Source organism: Chiloscyllium plagiosum, unplaced genomic scaffold, assembly GCF_037043375.1.
Source record: "Chiloscyllium plagiosum isolate Xiang-an unplaced genomic scaffold, Cpla_swu_hap1 HiC_scaffold_30, whole genome shotgun sequence".
NCBI classification, from domain to species: domain Eukaryota; kingdom Metazoa; phylum Chordata; class Chondrichthyes; order Orectolobiformes; family Hemiscylliidae; genus Chiloscyllium; species Chiloscyllium plagiosum.
Window position 1 is genome coordinate 47,251,970 of NW_028270168.1, and position 20,465 is coordinate 47,272,434.

Sequence of the window (20,465 nt, forward strand, 5' to 3'; positions counted from 1 at the left end):
TCCTCTGTCCATCTGCATACCGCAGCTCTGCCCCTGAGGAGGGGGGTAGGGAGGGACATCTCTCTGATTCCCCCCCCACCCACACCGCCTTGTGAGTGAGCCAGACCCTCTCCTCACCCCCCCTAGCCCTGGGTGATTGGGTCATTCTGGTCCTGGCCTCACATTTCAGGGGGTTTGGGTGTGAAATTCTTTTGGACTCAGCGAGGAAGGATTTCCGTTTCGGAGCCTGGGACCTCCCCAGTGCCTGAAATCCATGTCAATACAGGGTTTGTATTTGATTAAGAGTCAAATTCCAATGTTTTGTTTGTTTCTTTGATATGTAACTGTACGGAACAGCGTTTGAGAATGTGTATATAAATACAAAGCGTTTTTTTAATGAATAAGATATATTTTTGAAATTTAAAAATATTGGATGAATCACCCTGGGTACACAGACAGTGAAGAGTCAGACTGACTCTTGTTCACAGCCCCTCTCCTACTGTCTCCCTCTCACTCTCTCCTCTCTCTCTCTCATCTACCCTCTCCCTCGCTCTCTCCTCTCCCCTCCTCCTCTCTCTCCTCTCCCCCCCCTCTCCCCTCCCCCTCTCTCTCCTCTCCCCCTCTCTCCTCTCCCCCTCTCTCCTCTGCCCCCTCTCTCTCCCCTCTCCCTCCCCCCTCTCTCCCCCCCCAGCCTCTCCTCTCCCCCCCTCTCTCCCCTCTCTCCCCTCCCTCTCTCTCATCTCCGCACCTCCTCTTCCCTCTCCCCCCTCCTCTTCCCTCTCCTCCCCCTCTCTCCTCTCCCCCTCCCTCCCTCTCCCCCTCTTCCCCCTCTCTCCTCTCCCTCCCTCTCTCCTCTCCCCCCCCTCCTTTCTCTCTCCTCTCCCTCCCTCCTCTCTCCCCCCCTCTCTCCCCTCTCCCCCCTCTCCCCCCATCCTCTCCCCCCCCCATCCTCTCCCCCCATCCTCTCCCCCCCATCCTCTCCCCCCATCCTCTCTCCCCCATCCTCTCTCCCCCATCCTCTCTCCCCCATCCTCTCCCCCCATCCTCTCTCCTCATCCTCTCTCCCCCCTCCTCTCTCCCCCCCTCCTCTCCCTCCTCCTCTCCCCTCCCCTCTCCCCCCTCCCCTCCTCTCTCTCCCCCCCCCCTCCCCTCTCTTCCCCCCCCCCCTCTCCGGCCGCTGTAGGGCTCGGCTCACTCCACACCCTCATTCCCGAGGCCACTTCCCCGGAGTTTTGACACCGCCCATGTTCCCGCATCCCAGGCTCAGCCCGGCGTCCACACTTCTGCATTTACACAAATCTGTGGTAAACGAAACTAACCAAAAAATAAGGGAATGCCTTCTGAAACAGTTATACCCACCGGATGCACCAGAAATGCTGTTTATTGTTAAGCATTCTACATCAACTAGTTTTGACAATAGTTGGAATTAATTAGTTAGATTCCCGAATATCAAATTCGCTGGCATGTATTGGTTAGATCTGCCATGGAGGAACTTCTAATTACCATTTTTTTTTCTAGAACTCAACACATTCTATTATGGCATCAAAGTATTTCATTTTCTTTTTGCGAAGATCTTGTCTGAAAGCATTTTTAGATTAGATTCCCTAAAGTGTGAAAACAGGCCCTTGGACCCAACATGTCCACACCAACCCTCCAAAGAGTAACCCACCCAAAACCATTCCCCTCTGACTAACGCACCCAGCACTATTGACAATTTAGCACGGCCAATTCACCTGACCTGCACATCTGTGGATTGGGGGGGGGGGGGAACCGGAGGAAACCCGGGGCAGATACAGGGAGAACGTGCAAACTCCACATGGACAGTTGCCCGAGAGTGGAATCGAACCTAGGACCCGGGTGCTATGAGGCAACAGCGATAACCACAGAGCCACCATGCCATCCCATAATTGCCATTTGTATGTCATTCCATATTTGATATTGATTCATAGAAACAGATTTATGTACTCACGATTATGCTTTGTACTCTTAATTTTTGTATAATCCTGTTCATTGTTCATAGTTTTTGATGAAAGTAAAAGTTTGTTGGACTTTGGAAAAATAAGCTGGGAGGGTGAAAGCTCAGAGCCACACTTTCCCAGACCTGTAGCTGCCCTCCGTATTACTACATCCTCAAGAGGATATATGCGCTCAACAAACGGTATTTCTCTACTACATCGGACATAAAAGAACGTAAGTTAAACAAACTTTCACATACTTCCTTCCAGAAACAGGTTTCCTCAAACCTTCCAGAACCGTCTCCTGGCGTCTGGATACACCCAGACGCAGAGGCAATCATTGATGTCACTTCACCCTGATACCCCCCATGGCCGCAGCCACTGACGATCACACCATCCCTGCCATCACTGTCCACCCAACCGCCCCCGCCATCACCCTCCACCCAACCACCTCCGCCATCACCCTCCACCCAACCACCTCCGCCATCGCCCACCACCCAACCGCCCCCGCCATCACCCTCCACCCAACCACCTCCGCCATCACCCTCCACCCAACCACCTCCGCCATCACCCTCCACCCAACAGCCCCCGCCATCACCCCCCACCCAACCACCTCCACCATCGCCCACCACCCAACCACCTCCGCCATCACCCTCCACCCAACCGCCCCCGCCATCACCCCCCACCCAACCACCTCCACCATCACCCTCCACCCAACCACCTCCGCCATCACCCTCCACCCAACCACCTCCACCATCACCCTCCACCCATCCACCCCAACCATCACCCTCCACCCAACCTCCTCCACCATCGCCCTCCACCCAACCATCCCCGCCATCCGCCTCCACCCAACTACCCCTGCCATCGCCCTCCACCCAACCACCTCCACCATCATTGTCCACCCATCCACCCCAACCATCACCCTCCACCCAACCACCTCCATCATCACCCTCCACCCATCCACCCCAACCATCACCCTCCACCCAACCACCTCCGCCATCCCCCTCCACCCAACCACCCTACCCATCACCCTCCACCCAACAACCTCCGCCATCACCGTCCACCCATCCACCTGGACACTCTGTGCTGGCCTGTTACCCGCCCTTGACCCCTTTATTTCCAACTGCCACCATGACATCGACCACCTCAACCCCTCCCCCACTCCAACCTCCCGTCCTCACAACACACAGCCATCCACTTCTCTGCTCCAGCCCCAACCTCACCATCAAACCCGCAGACAAGGGGGGGGGGGGGGGGGGGGGGGGCGCAGTAATAGTTTGGCGCACCGACCTGTACCCTGCTGAAGCCAGGCACCAATTCGCAGACACCTCCTCCTACTGCCCCCTTGATCACAATCTCACCTCCCATCACCAACCATCATCTCCCAAACAATCCACGCCTCATCACCTCTGGGGTTCTCCCACCCACAGCGTCCAACCTCATTGTCCGTGAACCCCGCACTGCCCAATCCTACCTACTTCCTAAGGTTCACAAACCTGACTGCCCTTGTCAACCCATTGTCTCAGCCTGCACCTGACCCACCGAGCTCATCTCTTCCAACCTCAACATCATCCTGTCTCCCTTAGTCCAGGAACTCCCCATCTTCGTCCAAGGCCCCAAGGGATCCTTCCACATCTGTCAGAAATTCACCTGTATCTCTACCAATGTCATCTCCTGCATTCGTTGCACCCGGTGTGATCTCCTATATATCGGGGAGACAGGACGCCTTCTTGCAGATCGTTTCAGAGAACATCTCTGGGACAGCCGCACCCACCAACCCCACCGCCCTGTGGCTGAACACTTCAACTCCCCTTCCCACTCCATCAAGGATATGCAGGTCCTGGGCCTCTTCCACCCCCAACCGTTACCACCTGATGCCTGGAGGAGGAATGCCTCATATTCCACCCAGGGACTCTGCAACCACAGGGGTTCAATGTGGATTTCAATAGCTTCCTCATTTCCCTTCCCCCACATTATCCCAGTCCCAAGCCTCCAACTTAGCGCTGCCCTCCAGACCCTGCCCCCTCTGACCTATCAACTTCACCCTCACCTTCAACCACCTATCACTTTCCCAGCTACCTCACCCCAACCCCAACCCCATCTCCCTCCCATTTATTCTCAGCCCCATGGCCCACAAGCCTCATTCGTGATGAAGGGCTTATGCCCAAAACGTCGATTCTCCTGCCCCTCAGATGCTGCCTGACCGGCTGTGCTTTTCCGGCAACACACTGTTGACTCTGATCTCCAGCATCTGCAGTCCTCACTTTCTCCAGGATGAAATACTGTCAGTGTATGTGAAACACGGAGCGGAATTAGAGTCATAGAGTTATTCAGCACAGAAACAGACCTCCCGTTGGTCTTGACTGACCAGACATCCCAATCTGATCAAGTCTAATTTACCAGTATTTGGCCCATATCCCTCTATTCATACACCCATCAGATGCCTTTTAAATGTTAAAGTGTACCCCCCTCCTCTGACAGCTGGCTCCATACATGCAGCACCCTCTGCATGGAAAAGTTACCCCTCAGGTCCTTTTTAAATCTTTTCCCTCTCACCTTAAACCTATGCCCTCTAGTTTTGGACTTCCCCACTCTCGGTAAAAAAAAAAGCCTTGTCGATTTGACCTATCCATGCCCCTCATGATGTTATAAACCTCTCCAAGGTCACCCCTCAGCCTCCAACCCTCCAGGGAAAAAACTCCCAGCCTATTCAATCTCTCCCTACAGCTCAAAGTATCCAGTCCCAGCAACATCCTTGTAAATCTTTTGTGCAACCTCTCAAGTTGAACAACATCTTTCCTATAGAATTGTAGACAGAGTTCTAAAGATGCCCCCCCCACCCCACCCCACCCCACCTAGTCCAACACCGGCATCTCCAAATCATTCTAATCATGGCCCCACTAATGTCCTGTACAGCTAAAACATCTCATCAGTCCCGGGCCGGAGGATACACGACAACGTCCACCTGGTCCGGGACCTGATCCATTTCTGTCGACGGGCTGGTCTGCCGAGCGCCTTCCTGTCTCTCGACCAGGGGAAGGCGTTCGACAGGGTCGATCACGAGTACCTGCTCGGGACTCTGCGGGCATTCGGGTTCGGGACACGGTTCGTCGCCCGGATCCGACTTTTGTACGCCGCCGCAGAGTGTCTGGTTAAAGTTAACGGGTCCCTGACGGCGCCCCTTCGCTTCGGGAGAGGAGTACGTCAAGGCTGCCCCCTGTCCGGCCAGCTGTATTCCCTGTGCGTGGAGCCTTTCCTGCGCCTCTTGCGGAGGAGGTTGTCGGGGCTGGTTCTGCGCGGCGCGGGCACGGGGGTGGTCCTCTCGGCCTACGCCGACGAAGTGCTCCTCACTTTCACCGACCCGGCTGACCTGTGGAGGATGCGCGAGTGCCAGGCCGTGTACTCGGCAGCGTCTTCCGCCAGGATCAACTGGGTCAAATGTTCCGGACTACTGGTCGGCCCGTGGCGGGTGGACTCTCTGCCGGAGGAGTTACGGGGGTTCAGCTGGAGTACCACCCATCTCCTCTACCTGGGGGTCTACCTCAGCCCGGCTGAGGAATCCTGGCCGGCCAACTGGCAGGATCTGGAGGCCAAAGTCTCGGCTTGCCTCGGCCGCTGGACAGGACTGCTCCAAGTGCTATCTTACAGGAGCCGAGTGCTGGTCATAAACCAGCTGGTGGCCGCCATGCTGTGGTACCGGCTGGTCACTTTGGTCCCTCCTCCTGGCTTTGTCGCTGACATCCAGAGAATGTTGGTCGACTTCTTCTGGGACAAAAAGATGCACTGGGTCGCTGCGCAGGTTCGGAGTCTCCCTATTGAGGAGGGCGGTCAGTCGCTGGTGTGCGTCCGCACCCAGGTCGCGACGTTCCGCCTTCAGACCTTGCAGCGATACCTTTACGTCGAGCCTCCTCCTAGGTGGTGCGCCCTGGCGACGGATTTTTTCCACCAGGTGCGTAACCTCAACTACGACATGCAGCTCCTGTTCGTCGACCGTGACGGTTTGGAGGTCGCCCTCAAGACGCTGCCTGTCTTTTACCAGGACCTGATCACTGTCTGGAACATGGTCGAATCGCGTCGCGCCTACCCTCCGGCTGGAGTAGCGGCTGTCATCAGGGAGCTGTTGCTCAGGAATCCGCACCTCCGTACTCGCGGGTTCGAGTGGCTGTCGGAGGGGAGGGCCGTGGCGGCGAGGGTGACCAGGGTCGGGGACGTGCTGGGTGCCAGGGGCCTGGGCTGGACGCTGCCGCAGGACATAGCAGGCAGGGCAGCGGTAGACGTCCAGTACGTGGCCACCGCCATCCGACGCCTTAAAACGGCGGTGCTCGGACCCGACGTAGTGCACCAGTTGGAGGATGCTCAGGTGTGCGGTGGGATCCCGTCCGCACTCACCCCAGCCCGGACGGAATTTCACATTGGCCCCAAGGTCCCGTACTTCCCGCGGGAGCCTGTGCCCCACAACCTGAGCTGCCTCCGGAATTTTAATTTTGTCCCTTTTTTTTAAGGATGTAAAAAGGAGGGCCCTGTATAGACTGCTGCTGCACACCGTCCACCTCTTCTCCCTCATCCACCGTCCGGACACGCCTTGGCGTGCCCATTTGCCACCGGGCGGTGGGGATCCCCAGTGGAGGGCTCTCTACGCGGGAGTCCTCCCCCTTTCTCTCGGGGATCTGGGGTGGAGGGTGCTGCACGCAGCAGTCCCCTGCAACCGCAGATTGCGGTGGTTCACGGACTCCCAGCCCAACTGCTTGTTCTGTGGCACTGTGGAGTCCGTGGACCACGTGTATATTGGGTGTGGGTGTTTGCACTCCCTTTTTGATTTTCTGAAAAACCTCCTCCTCTGCTTTTGGTTGCACTTCAGTCCCACGCTCCTGATCTTCGGGCACCCGGTACGGAGGAGGGAGGGCAGGTCTGAAGACCTCCTCGTGGGTCTGCTCCTGGGCCTGGCCAAACTGGCCATCAACTGGTCCAGGCAGCGGGCCGTGGAGGGGGTCGTTAGGGCCGACTGCCTGCCCCTCTTCCACGGTTATGTTAGAGCCCGGGTATCCCTGGAGAAGGGGCATGTGGTCTCCACCAACAGCCTGGAGTTATTCAGGGAGAGGTGGGCGCCGCAGGGAGTGGTATTTCCCCCTCCAATTCTATTTTGATTTAATCCCTGCCCTCCCCTTCACTGTTTGATCACACTGCATTGCCTTTTGTGAAGGCAGTGCTTGTCACTGGCCACTCGGGTGTTTTCCTATCTTCCTGGTGATGGAAATCGAAGAAAGATTCGTACACCTTGTGTCGTTCACTGTGTCTCACAAAAAAAAACATGACATCCGAAGTCCCATACTCAGTGTTCTCACCAATGAAGGCAAGTGTGCCAAATGCCGCCTTCACCACCCTGCCAACCCGCAACTTCATTTTCACGGAACCGTGTACCTCCACTCCTTGGTATCGTCGTTCGGCAACACCCCCAGGACCCTACCATTAATTCAGAAGAGTCAGCTAGCTTGGCTCGAAATATTAGTCTGCTCATTCTCCTTGGATGCTGTCTGACCCGCTGGGATCTCCAGCATTTGTTGTTTCCAGTTTGGATTCCAGCATCCGCAGTAATTTGCTCCGACTGCTTGTCTAAGTCCTGGCCTGGCTTGCTTGACCAAAATGCAACACTTCACATTCATCGAAATGAAATTCCATCAGCCACTCCTTGAATCATTGCCCTATCTGATCAAGCTCTTGTACTGTGGGGCAGTTTCCTTCACTGTCCACTGCCTCACTTATTTTGGTGACATGCAAATTTACTAACCATGTGCAAGCTAATTACATCATAGATGAAGAACTTGAGTAAAATAGTGTGATTATACAGTGAGACACAGTGTCCTGCTTCAGTGTGATATAGAGTTAGATAGTGTCCTGTATGAATGTGAAATACATTTAGATACAGTGCCCTGTGTCAGTGTGATATACTGTTAGATACAGCGCCCTCTGTGAGTGTAGTACACAGTTGGATGCAGTGTCCTATGTGTGTGATATACAGTTTTATTCAGTGTCCTGTGTCAGTATGATATATAGTTAGATACACTGCCCTGTATGTGATATACAGTTAGATACAGTGTCCATTGTCAGTGTGATATACAATTAGACACAGTGCCCTGTGTGTGTGAGATACAGTTAGATACAGTGTCCTGTATCAATGTGATATACAGTGAGAAACAGTGTCCTGTGCCAGTGTAATATAAGTGAGACACAATGCCCTGTGAGTGTGATATACAGTTAGTGTCCAGTGTGAGTGTGAGATACAGTTAGATACAGTGTCCTGTATGAGTGTGATATACAGTGAGATACAGTGTCCACTGTGAGTGTAGTATACGTTGGATGCAGTGTCCTGTGTGTGTGATATACAGGTTTATTCAGTGTCCTGTGTGAGTATGATGTACAGTTAGATACACTGCCCAGTACGTGATATACAGTTAGATACAGTGTCCTATGTCAGTGTGATATACAATTAGACACAGTGTCCTGTATACAGTTAGATACAGTGTCCTGTATCAGTGTGATAATAAATTAGATGCACTGCCCTGTGTGAGTGTGATATATAATTGGATAGTGTCCTATGTCAGTGTGATTTACAGTTAGACACAGTGTCCTGTGTGGGTGTGAAATGCAGTTAGATACAGTGTCCTCTGCGAGTGTGATATACACTGAGACACAGTGTCCTCTGTGAGTGTGATATACACTGAAACAGTGTCCTGCGTCAGTGTGATATACAGTGAGATACGGTGTCCTGCGTCAGCATGATATACAGTTAGACACAGTGCCCTGTGTGAGTGTGAAATACAGTTAGATACAGTGTCCTCTGCAAGTGTGATATACAGCTAGATACAGTGTCCTGTGTCTGTGTGAGTGTGATATACAGTAAAACACAGTGGCCTGTATGAGTGTGAGATACAGTTAGATACAGTATCCTGTATCAGTGTGATATACAATTAGATGCACTGCCCTGTGTGAGTGTGATATACAGTTGGATAGTGTCCTGTGTCAGTGTGATATACAATTAGACAGTGTCCTGAGTGAGTGTGAAATACAGTTACAGTGTCCTCTGCGAGTGTGATATACAGTTAGACACAGTGTCCTGTGTGAGTGTGAAATACAGTTAGATACAGTGTCATCTGCGAGTGTGATATACAGTGAGACACAGTGTCCTGCGTCAGTGTGATATACAGTGAGATACAGTGTCCTATGTCAGAGTGATATACAGTTAGACACAGTGTCCTGTGTGTGAAATACAGTTAGATACAGTGTCCTCTGCGAGTGTGATATACACTGAGACACGGTATCCTCTGTGAGTGTGATATACAGTTAGACACAGTGTCCTGTATGAGTCTGAAATACAGTTAGATACAGTGTCCTATGTCAGTGTGATATACAGTTAGACACAGTGTCCTGTGTGAGTGTGAAATACAGTAAGACAGTGGCCTGTGTCAGTGTGATATACAGTGAGACACAGTGTCTTGTGTGAGTGTGATATACAGCTAGATACAGTATCCTGTGTCTGTGTGAGTGTGATATATAGTCAAACACAGTGGCCTGTATGGGTGTGATTTACAGTTATATTCAATGTCCTGTGTCAGTGTGATATACAGTTAGATATAGTGTCCCCTGTGAGTGTGATATACAGTTAGATACAGTGCCCTGTGTGAGTGTGATATACAGTTATATTCAATGTCCTGTGTGAGTGTGATATACAGTTGGACACAGTTTCCTGTGTCAGTGTGATATACAGTTGGACACAGTTTCCTGTGTCAGTGTGATATACAGTTGGACACAGTTTCCTGTGTCAGTGTGATATACAGTTGGACACAGTTTCCTGTGTCAGTGTGATATATAGAGTCATAGAGATGTACAGCATGGAAACAGACCCTTCAGTCCAACCCGTCCATGCCGACCAGATATCCCAACCCGATCTATCCCACCTGCCAGCACCCAGCCCATATCCCGTCAAACCCTTTCTATTCCTATACCCATCCAAATGCCTCTTAAATGTTGCAATTGTACCAGCCTCCACCACTTCCTCTAGCAGCTCATTCCATACACGTACCACCCTCTGTGTGAAAAGATTGCCCCTTAGGTCTCTTTTATATCTTTCCCCTCTCACCCTAAACCTATGCCCTCTAGTTCTGGACTCCCCGACCCCAGGAAAAAGATTTTGTCTATTTATCCTATCCATGTCCCTCATAATTTTGTAAACCTCTATAAGGTCACCCCTCAGCCTCCGACGCTCCAGGGAAAACAGCCCCAGCCTGTTCAGCCTCTCCCTATAGCTCAGATCCTCCAACCCTGGCAACATCCTTGTAAATCTTTTCTGAACCCTTTCAAGTTTCACAACATCTTTCCGATAGGAAGGAGACCAGAATTGCACACAATATTCCAACAGTGGCCTAACCAATGTCCTGTACATCCGAAACATGACCTCCCAACTCCTGTACTCAATACTCTGACCAATAAAGGAAAGCATACCAAACACCTTCTTCACTATCCTATCTACCTGCGACTCCACTTTCAAGGAGCTATGAACCTGCACTCCAAGGTCTCTTTGTTCAGCAACACTCCCTAGGACCTTACCATTAAGTGTATAAGTCCTGCTAAGATTTGCTTTCCCAAAATGCAGCACCTCGCATTTATCTGAATTAAACTCCATCTGCCACTTCTCAGCCCATTGGCCTATATGGTCCAGATCCTGTTGTAATCTGAGGTAACCTTCTTCGCTGTCCACTACACCTCCAATTTTGGTGTCATCTGCAAACTTACTAATTGTACCTCTTATGCTCGCATCCAAATCATTTATGTAAATGACAAAAAGTATAGTGAGACACAGTGTCCTGTATCAGTGTGATATACAGTTAGATACAGTGTCCTCTGTCAGTGTGATATACAGTGTCCTGTGTCAGTGTGATATACATTTACATACATGTTCTATGCCAGTGTGATATACAGTGTCCTGTGTCAGTGTGATATACAGTTAGATCCAGTGTCCGTGTGATATATTGTGTCCTGTGTCAGTGTGATATACAGTGTCCTGTGTCAGTGTGAGTTACAGTGTCCTGTATCAGTGTGATATACAGTGTGAGAGTGTTCTGTATAAAGACAATGCATCAGGGTGTTGTAATGAAATCTGATGTAGTGCCTCAGTGCCATTGGGGCTGTGTGAAACAATGATGTAAGGAGCCACACCTGGAATATCCTTGATACCATGCCAGCTGAACAGACACATCACTCATGAATTGCCCTGATAATGACAAGAGAAGTGGTGGACTGCATTTATATAGCACCATTAAGGTAATGTAGCTTCATAGTTATCTAACCAAGTCTGCCACTGAGCCAACAGTGGAGTCATGGCGACAGCTGACCAAAAGCTTCATGAACGAGGGAGGTTTTCGAGAACGTCCTAATGAAGGGGAGCGAGGTGGAGAAAGAAAGAGGTTGTGGGGGTGAGGGACAGTTCCTGAGTTTGGGGTTTAGGCATCTGAACACACCGTGAGGAAATTGGGGTAAATACAGAGATCTTGGAGGGCTGCCAGCAGGGAGGAAGTGGCCAAGATAGGTGAACTGGTAGTAAATCTGAAACACAGGGATGCAATGTTTCATATGGACCTTGTGCAGCTTTGTGATTGGTCTTCCTGGTCCGTTTGTATGAAGGGAGGGGAGAGGATGGGAGATGGAGGTTGCATATGTCTCACATTCCTGTGAAAGTAAAGATACGTCCAGCTGGGTTTATTCCCCTGCGGTGCTGAAGTGATTAGCTACTGGTTCAGATCTTGCCAGCACAGCCACTTGTCTGATTTGTCCGAATGAAGCCCAGAGGTAGTGCTGAGTTTATCAGCTAATTGCGCTTCTACCTTGTCCTCCTACAAATGATCCTGCAGGTTGCTATCAGGAATCGAGCCGCTTGGGTTGATGTTTAAGCCCTGGTGTTGTCGGTGGGACTGTTTCGGAAGTTTTTCTCTTCCCCATCATGTACCACAGTCTGAGGGAGCTGGTACGATGCTCATGTTCCTTATTGTGTGAGCCTAAAGGCCACATATTTGTCAGCCAGAGGAGACCTTGTTATTGAACACTAATCCTCACAATGTGAGCGTACTGCCAGGGCTGATATGTGCAGGAATTTCTTCCCTGTCATTGTACAATATTCCCAAGCTAGGCCTCATGAAATCTGAACAATGAATGGACATAGATACATCCTACATACAGGCCAGACACAGTAAGGACAGCAGGATTCCTTCACAGTCATCCAGCTGAGCTTTTGAAACGATATTGCGATCGTTTTTACTAATACCATGTTTTTATCTGCAGCATGTTTAAAATCAGGATTCAACTGAAGGTATTCCAACAACGCAGGAGAGAGCATTAATACAAACACAAGTAAACAAGGCGATTTCAAACACTCGGACGCAAGGGGAATGTTTCAAATTAATGAGAATTCACAGACACTAATCAAAATTATAATAATGGTTAAACCAAAATATGATGAAAGGATTGCATTTAAAGAGTTGTAAAGAGTTCAAAAATCAATGGGTATTTATTTGCATATAACAGGAACCTGGGAATCCCTGCTTTGCACAGCACCTGCCAACCACCGAGTCAAGGTGGGGCCTGGAGAGAGATGGAGCGGGCAGGGGAGAGAGAAGGAGCAGGCAGGGGGGAAGAGGCAGGGAGTGTGCGGGGGGAGAGAGAGGGAGTGTGCGGGGAGAGAGAGGGAGTGGGCGGGGGAGAGAGAGAGTGGGCGGGGGAGAGAGAAGGAGTGGGCGGGGGAGAGAGAGGGAGTGGGCGGGGGAGAGAGGGAGTGGGCGGGGGAGAGAGGGAGTGGGCGGGGGAGAGAGAAGGAGTGGGCGGGGGAGAGAGAGGGAGTGGGCGGGGGAGAGAGAGGGAGTGGGCGGGGGGGGAGAGAGGGATTGGGCGGGGGAGAGAGGGAGTGGGCGGGGGAGAGAGAAGGAGTGGGCGGGGGTAGAGAGAGGGAGTGGGCGGGGAGAGAGGAGTGGGCGGGGAGAGAGAAGGAGTGGGCGGGGAGAGAGAAGGAGTGGGCGGGGGAGAGAGAGGGAGTGGGCGGGGGAGAGAGAAGGAGTGGGCGGGGGGAGAGAGAGGGAGTGGGCGGGGAGAGAGAGGGTGTGGGCGGGGGGAGAGAGAGAGAGAGTGGGCGGGGGAGAGAGAGGGAGCGGGCAGGGGGAGAGACAGGGAGTATGCAGGGGGGAGAGACAGGGAGCGTGCAGGGGGGAGAGACAGGGAGCGGGCAGGGGGGAGAGACAGGGAGCGTGCAGGGGGGAGAGAGAGGGAGCATGCAGGGGGGAGAGAGGGAACGTGCGGGGGGAGAGAGAGGTAACGAGTGGGGGAGAGAGAAGGAGCATGCGGGGGGGGAGAGACAGGGAGCGTGCGGGGGGGAGAGAGAGGGAACGTGCGGGGGGAGAGAGAAGGAGCGTGCAGGGGGAGAGAGGGAGGGACCGTGCGGGGGGGAGACAGGGAGCTTGCAGGGGGGAGAGAGAGGGAGCGTGCAGGGGGGAGAGAGAGGGAGTATGCAGGGGAAGAGAGAGAGGGAGCGTGCGGGGGGGAGAGAGAGGGAGCAGACAAGGGGGAGAGAGGCGGAGCGTGCGGGGGGTAGAGAGAGGGAGCATGCGGGGGGAGAGAGAGGGATTGGGTGGGGGCGAGAGAGGGAGTGGTCAGGGGAGAGAGAGGGAGTGGGCGGGGGAGAGAGAGGGAGTGGGCGGGGGAGAGAGAAGGAGTGGGCAGGGAGAGAAGGAGTGGGCAGGGGAGAGAGAGGGAGTGGGCGGGGGAGAGAGAGGGAGTGGGCGGGGGGAGAGAGAGGGAGTGGGCGGGGGAGAGAGAAGGAGTGGGCGGGGGAGAGAGAGGGTGTGGGCGGGGGGAGAGAGAGGGAGTGGGCGGGGGGAGAGAGGGAGTGGGCGGGGGGAGAGAGGGAGTGGGCGGTGGGAGAGAGAGGGAGCGGGCGGGGGGAGAGAGAGGGAGCGGTCGGGGGGAGAGAGAGGGAGCGGGCGGGGGGAGAGAGAGAGCGCGGGCGGGGGGAGAGAGAGAGCATGCAGGGGGGAGAGACAGGGATTATGCAGCGGGGAGAGACAGGGAGCGTGCAGGGGGGAGAGACAGGGAGCGTGCAGGGGGGAGAGAGAGCATGCAGGGGGGAGAGAGAGAGAGCATGCGGGTGGAGAGAGAGGGAGCATGCAGGGGGGAGAGGGGGAACGTGCGGGGGGAGAGAGAGGTAACGAGTGGGGGAGAGAGAAGGAGCATGCGGGGGGGGAGAGACAGGGAGCGTGCGGGGGGGAGAGAGAGGGAACGTGCAGGGGGAGAGAGGGAGGGACCATGCGGGGGGGAGAGACAGGGAGCTTGCAGGGGGGTGAGAGAAGGAGCGGGCGGGGGGAGAGAGAGGGAGCGGGCGGGGGGAGAGAGAGAGCGCGGGCGGGGGGAGAGAGAGAGCATGCGGGGGGAGAGACAGGGAGTATGCAGGGGGGAGAGACAGGGAGCGTGCAGGGGGGAGAGACAGGGAGCGTGCAGGGGGGAGAGAGAGCATGCGGGTGGAGAGAGAGGGAGCATGCAGGGGGCAGAGGCAGGGAGCGTGCAGGGGGGAGAGGCAGGGAGCGTGCGGGGGGGAGAGAGAGGGAGCATGCAGGGGGGAGAGGGGGAACGTGCGGGGGGAGAGAGAGGTAACGAGTGGGGGAGAGAGAAGGAGCATGCGGGGGGGGAGAGACAGGGAGCGTGCGGGGGGAGAGAGAGGGAACGTGCGGGGGGAGAGAGAAGGAGCGTGCAGGGGGAGAGAGGGAGGGACCATGCGGGGGGGAGAGACAGGGAGCTTGCAGGGGGGTGAGAGAGGGAGCGTGCAGGGGGGAGAGAGAGGGAGCGTGCGGGGGGAGAGAGGGAGTATGCAGGGGAAGAGAGAGAGGGAGTGTGCGGGGGGGAGAAAGAGGGAGCAGACAAGGGGGAGAGAGGCGGAGCGTGCAGTGGGTAGAGAGAGGGAGCATGCGGGGGGAGAGAAGGAGCGTGCTAGGGGAGAGAGAGGGAGCATGTGGGGGGAGAGACAAGGAGCGTGCGGGGGAGAGAGAGGGAGCGTGCGAGGGGAGAGAGAGGGAGCGTGCAGGGGGGAGAGAGAGGGAGCGTGCAGGGGGGAGAGAGAGAGCGTGCAGGGGGGAGAGAGAGGGAGCGTGCGGGGGGAGAGAGAGGGAGCTTGCGAGGGGAGAGAGAGGGAGCGTGCAGGGGGGAGAGAGGGAGCGTGCGGGGGGAGAGAGGGAGTATGCAGGGGGAGAGAGAGGGAGTAGACAAGGGGGAGAGAGAGGGAGCGTGCAGGGAGAGAGGGAGCATGCAGGGAGAGAGGGAGCGTGCGGGGGGAGAGAGAGGGAGTATGCAGGGGAAGATAGAAAGGGAGCGTGCGGGGGGGAGAGAGAGGGAGCATGTGGGGGGGAAAGAGGGAGCATGCAGGGGGGAGAGACAAGGAGCGTGCAGGGGGGAGAGAGGGAGAGCATGCAGGGGGTAGAGAGAGGGAGTGTGCAGGGGGAGAGGGAGGGAGCATGCGGGGGGAGAGGGAGGGTGTGTGCAGGGGGGAAAGAGAGCGTGTGGGGGGAAAGAGAGGGAGCGTGCCGGGGGAGAGAAGGAGCGTGCTAGGGGAGAGAGAGGGAGCATGCAGGGTAGAGAGGGAGGGAGCATGTCGGGGAGAGAGGAAGGGAGCATGCAGGGGGGAGTGAAAGGGAGCGTGCTGGGGGAGGGAGCATGCGGGGGCAGAGAGAGGGGGCATGTCAGGGGGAGTGAAAGGGAGCGTGCCGGGGGAGGGAGAGGGAGCATGCGGGGGGAGAGAGGGAGCATACAGGGATAGAGAGGGAGAGAGAGGAGCATGCGGGGAAGGGAGAGGGATGCAGCAGGGGAGAGAGAGGGAAGGCACGGGGTGGGTGAGGGAGTGTGGGGGGAAAGGAGAGGGAGCGTGCGGGGGTAGGTGGAGGGAGGGCGCGGGGGAAGGGAGAGGGAGGGCGCGGGTTAGGGGGAGGTAGAGGGAGTGTGAAGGGTGGGCACGGGGAGGGGGACCGAGAGGGAGAGTGTGGGGGGAGAGGGAGGGGGCTGGTGCGCAAGAGGGGAGGGAGAGGGAATGTGCAGGTCTTGCTAAATCTCTGGATGACAGCTATGGAATCACAAAACTGAGCAGAGGTAATGGGAAAAGCCTCTGTAAATGAAGCCACTGTCAGGCATGGATCAAAATAAACATTCAGAGCTGTCCTCCTGAATAGTCCCTACGACCAGCTTTTGGTTTTAAGGCATTGCGTTCTCATTAACCCCTTTATAAGTTGATGCATTCATCCTGTAACATGATGTATTTGTGTTGATGTATTAGATGGTTGAGCCGCACAGGTTAGCAGGATTAACATTCAACAATATCCTCAATAATCATTGCCATTCCATTAAACTTACAGTCATTGCACCCAAAGAAAGCACTGTTTACCTGGACACCACAGTACTATTTAAATTAATACAAGACAATAAACATGAGTTAGCAACAAATCTTTTAAAACATAGCTCATGCACTTGTTCATAAAAAAAAGTCAGAAACGCACCTTTAAACTGATAAGGTCACTGCGAAATACTTGCATCTTTCTAACACAGTCACTACAACTTAACTAATTTACATTGCCTGAGGAGCTTTCTGATGTGATAGTATATGAATGCAAATCTTTATGAAATAAAATTTTCAGTATTGAATTGCCCAGTTTATACCTTGTTCATTCCAATATCGTATATTTTATTTTTTTCAGCATCGTACCTTCTGAGTTTCACAGTTATAAGCGAGAGATTCCACGTTCATCTACAAGGTATGCATGACCTAGTTCCCAGGTGGGTATCACACTGTTGAAAGATTGATCACTGCTCTCCCCCCTGAGCAGCTCCTCACTCACGTTTCATTTCCACCTCCACTGGCAGCAGCCCCTTTCTCTTTTTGTCACTACCTCTACTTCTTTGCAGGCTCTCTCCCCTTTTGCAATCTGTCATTCTCTGTTTCAGTCCCTCCCTCCGCTCTCCCTTGTGACATTGCTCTTCCTCCCAGACTCCTGGATTTATTCCCTCTGACCCAGCAGCCTTGTTGCTCCACCCTGACCCAGCAGCCTAGCTACCTCTACATTTTCATCCCCTCCCATTGAGGTCTCCAGTACCACCTGCCCCAGCCTCACTACCTCTGTCTTGTTGGACTCTCTTCTCTCAGCCTCACTACCTCTGTCTTGTTGGACTCTCTTCCCTCAGCCTCACTATCTCTGTCTTGTTGGACTCTCTTCTCTCAGCCTCACTACCTCTGTCTTGTTGGACTCTCTTCCCTCAGCCTCACTATCTCTGTCTTGTTGGACTCTCTTCTCTCAGCCTCACTACCTCTGTCTTGTTGGACTCTCTTCCCTCAGCCTCACTATCTCTGTCTTGTTGGACTCTCTTCCCTCAGCCTCACTACCTCTGTCTTGTTGGACTCTCTTCCCTCAGCCTCACTATCTCTGTCTTGTTGGACTCTCTTCTCTCAGCCTCACTATCTCTGTCTTGTTGGACTCTCTTCCCCCAGCCTCACTACCTCTGTCTTGTTGGACTCTCTTCCCTCAGCCTCACTACCTCTGTCTTGTTGGACTCTCTTCCCCCAGCCTCACTACCTCTGTCTTGTTGGACTCTCTTCCCTCAGCCTCACTACCTCTGTCTTGTTAGACTCTCTTCTCTCAGCCTCACTACCTCTGTCTTGTTGGACTCTCTTCCCTCAGCCTCACTATCTCTGTCTTGTTGGACTCTCTTCTCTCAGCCTCACTACCTCTGTCTTGTTGGACTCTCTTCCCTCAGCCTCACTATCTCTGTCTTGTTGGACTCTCTTCCCCCAGCCTCACTACCTCTGTCTTGTTGGACTCTCTTCCCTCAGCCTCACTACCTCTGTCTTGTTGGACTCTCTTCTCTCAGCCTCACTACCTCTGTCTTGTTAGACTCTCTTCTCTCAGCCTCACTACCTCTGTCTTGTTGGACTCTCTTCCCTGATTCGGAATGTCAGTCTGGTCCAATCAGGGAGCCCTGGCTGACAGATACACAACAGAAGTGTCAGGGGTTCTGTTCTCTCTGAGAGCTGGCTCTGAGGGAGCTGGCTCAGTGTCAAGTACTGCGCACGTGTAAGTAAAGGGTGACTTGATGATGGGATCCTAGCCTCTGTTGGTTATTTCATCTACCACCCAGCCTCCTCTATGCTGCTCAAATCACAGGCTGCTTCACTCCAGCTTTATGAGCCTATCAGCAACAAATACAAGAGCAAACCAGGCTGTGATTGGAGGAGCACCTCCTCAGAATTGGTGTCATTTCAACTTCTGGGGGTGACTTTTTTCTGATTGGTTGCCCTTCTGATTGAAGTCCCCTAGGCACTTTGAGGATTCCCAGGGGCGAATTTACCTGGTGCCCCTCCCCCGTATGTGGAACCATGTCACAGTGTCTTCATGATGTTCAAACTGAGCTCATCACCTCACAGCCACTTCTGATTTGGCTTTACACAATTATATTTTCCAGAATCAACGAGGGAAAGTGTTCTCGACATAGCACTGAAAGGTCAAAGCCAAACACTGCTTCAAGGAAACGGTATAATTGCCAGGAATTGTCCACCATGGTACAGCGAAAATTCATCAGTAATAAAAAGGAGAAAATACTGGAGAAACTCAGCAGGTCTGGCACCATCTGCAGAGAGAGAAACAGAGTTGACGTTTGAACAAAATCAATCAATGTTTACCATTGCCAAGTGACGTCTGAAAAATCTGGCAGACCATTAATCGTTGTTCTTGTTACTTTGATAGAGGGTGGTTGTCACTGAGCACTGATGAAGATTACCAGTTGTACAAATCGGTACATTTACTTCAATGAAAGCCATCAGCGCAAAGTTTGACCAGATGTTTGTTTAGTGTGGAGACCCTCAAACAGTGAGGAGTGACAATGGGCCCCCGTTCAGCAACTAGTTCAGTACACTTTATGAACCATTTGGATTTCACTCGTCAAATTAAATCACATCTTATTGGCAAAGAGCTCATAGAGAAGTCAAGAGAATGATATTCGATAAAAGTAATACATACAGCTACAGCTGACAGCAAGGCATTGAAATGAAAGCTGCTTTAATTTCTTCACAATGTGACACCTCTTTTCAATCATCATTGCCAGTCAGGGCTCACAAATCATTACAACACATCATTCTTTAAAGCACTGAAAATACCAATCATAAAGATTTGATCTGATTCTAATACTGGCATCACAAATGAAGATAATTACACCTTAGATGAAGAACTTGAGTAAAATAACATCACACCTGATGTTCAACAAAATCCCATTCTTGAGAGAAAATGTTGACCATAACTAAGTGACAATGTGATGGTGCACTCTTTAAGGTGATGAACAAATCTTTCATCCAATTGTGTATAACCAGATACATTGTACAAGAGTTAGCATATGCAAAAATTAGAATGGTCAAATTATGCCTAAATTTACCATTCATGCTTTGCTGATAAATTATTGGAACATATTATATCCCTCGTTTACAAAGAAGGGGAGGAATATAGTTGAAACTTTATTGCTGGAACAGCACAGCAGGTCAGGCAGGATGTGCTGTTCCAGCAATAAAGTTTCAACTTTGATCTCCAGCATCTGCAGACCTCACTTTCTCCTCGAGGAATATAGTGTTGTATTATAATTAATCAGCGACCTGTATGCTGTGTTCACTTGTAGCTGCCATACAGACCAATGCCAGTAGATGGAGCTGTCAGAAGAACCAGCAGAGAGTATAGTAGTGACTGTTCTAATAAAGCAGAAATTAACATGTTCTGGTTTGTCTGTAGTTATTTCAATGTTTCATTGAGGGACTCAGCATTCTGAAAGACAATGAAACAATTGCAGCACAAATGATGGCTGGCAACCACATGTAATCCCACTGGTCAGTCACTATTTCATTGTAACCCTGGAGACAGTGATAAGTTGTATCATTGGGTCACATTGCTCTTCAGTTGAACAGTTAACAGTACTTAACTGGCAATTCAACCAGATATGAAAATGCTTAGTGGACCGTGAGCATGATCTCTGCAATCAGCTGCATTGAATATGGTCGATGTTTCCTCTATTACTGCAGCGATAACACCTCAAAGAACAAATTATTAGTTGTAAAATACTTTGGGAAACTCCAATATGTTCATTTCACTATTACTTCATGTAACAAATCTACCCTCTCAGTACAAACCACCGATACAAGGAACAGTGTCTAAAAGAGGTTCTGTAATAGAGAGGCACTGTAAATGATCCCTATAATAAGGTACTGTGATTGTGCTTTGGGTTTAAAGTGGGTGCGGTTCTCTGGTGTTAGAGGTGCTGGAAATTGTCCTACAAAAGAACACAACTCATGTTCACCAGGTCAATTAATGAGAATTAAACCTGATTTCTCAACATCATTACAAAGAGATGAATACATACATCATTGCAAAGAAAAAGTGAAAAAGAACAATACAGCACAGGAACAAGCTTTTCAACCCACCAAGACAT

The 20,465-nt window shown here is 52.3% G+C and overlaps 1 protein-coding gene and 1 long non-coding RNA gene across 4 annotated transcripts in view; one reads left to right on the forward strand and one right to left on the reverse strand.

Annotated features, from left to right (window-relative positions):
• Nucleotides 1-20,465, reverse strand: part of map7d1a (MAP7 domain containing 1a) — a 260,340-nt gene that overhangs the window by 194,630 nt on the left and 45,245 nt on the right. The gene's annotated exons all lie outside the window — the stretch shown is intronic.
• On the forward strand, nucleotides 27-19,744 carry LOC122563747 (uncharacterized). Its single transcript, XR_006315708.2, has 3 exons — nucleotides 27-266; nucleotides 16,703-16,759; nucleotides 18,462-19,744. It is a non-coding gene; the product is annotated as an uncharacterized LOC122563747 (long non-coding RNA).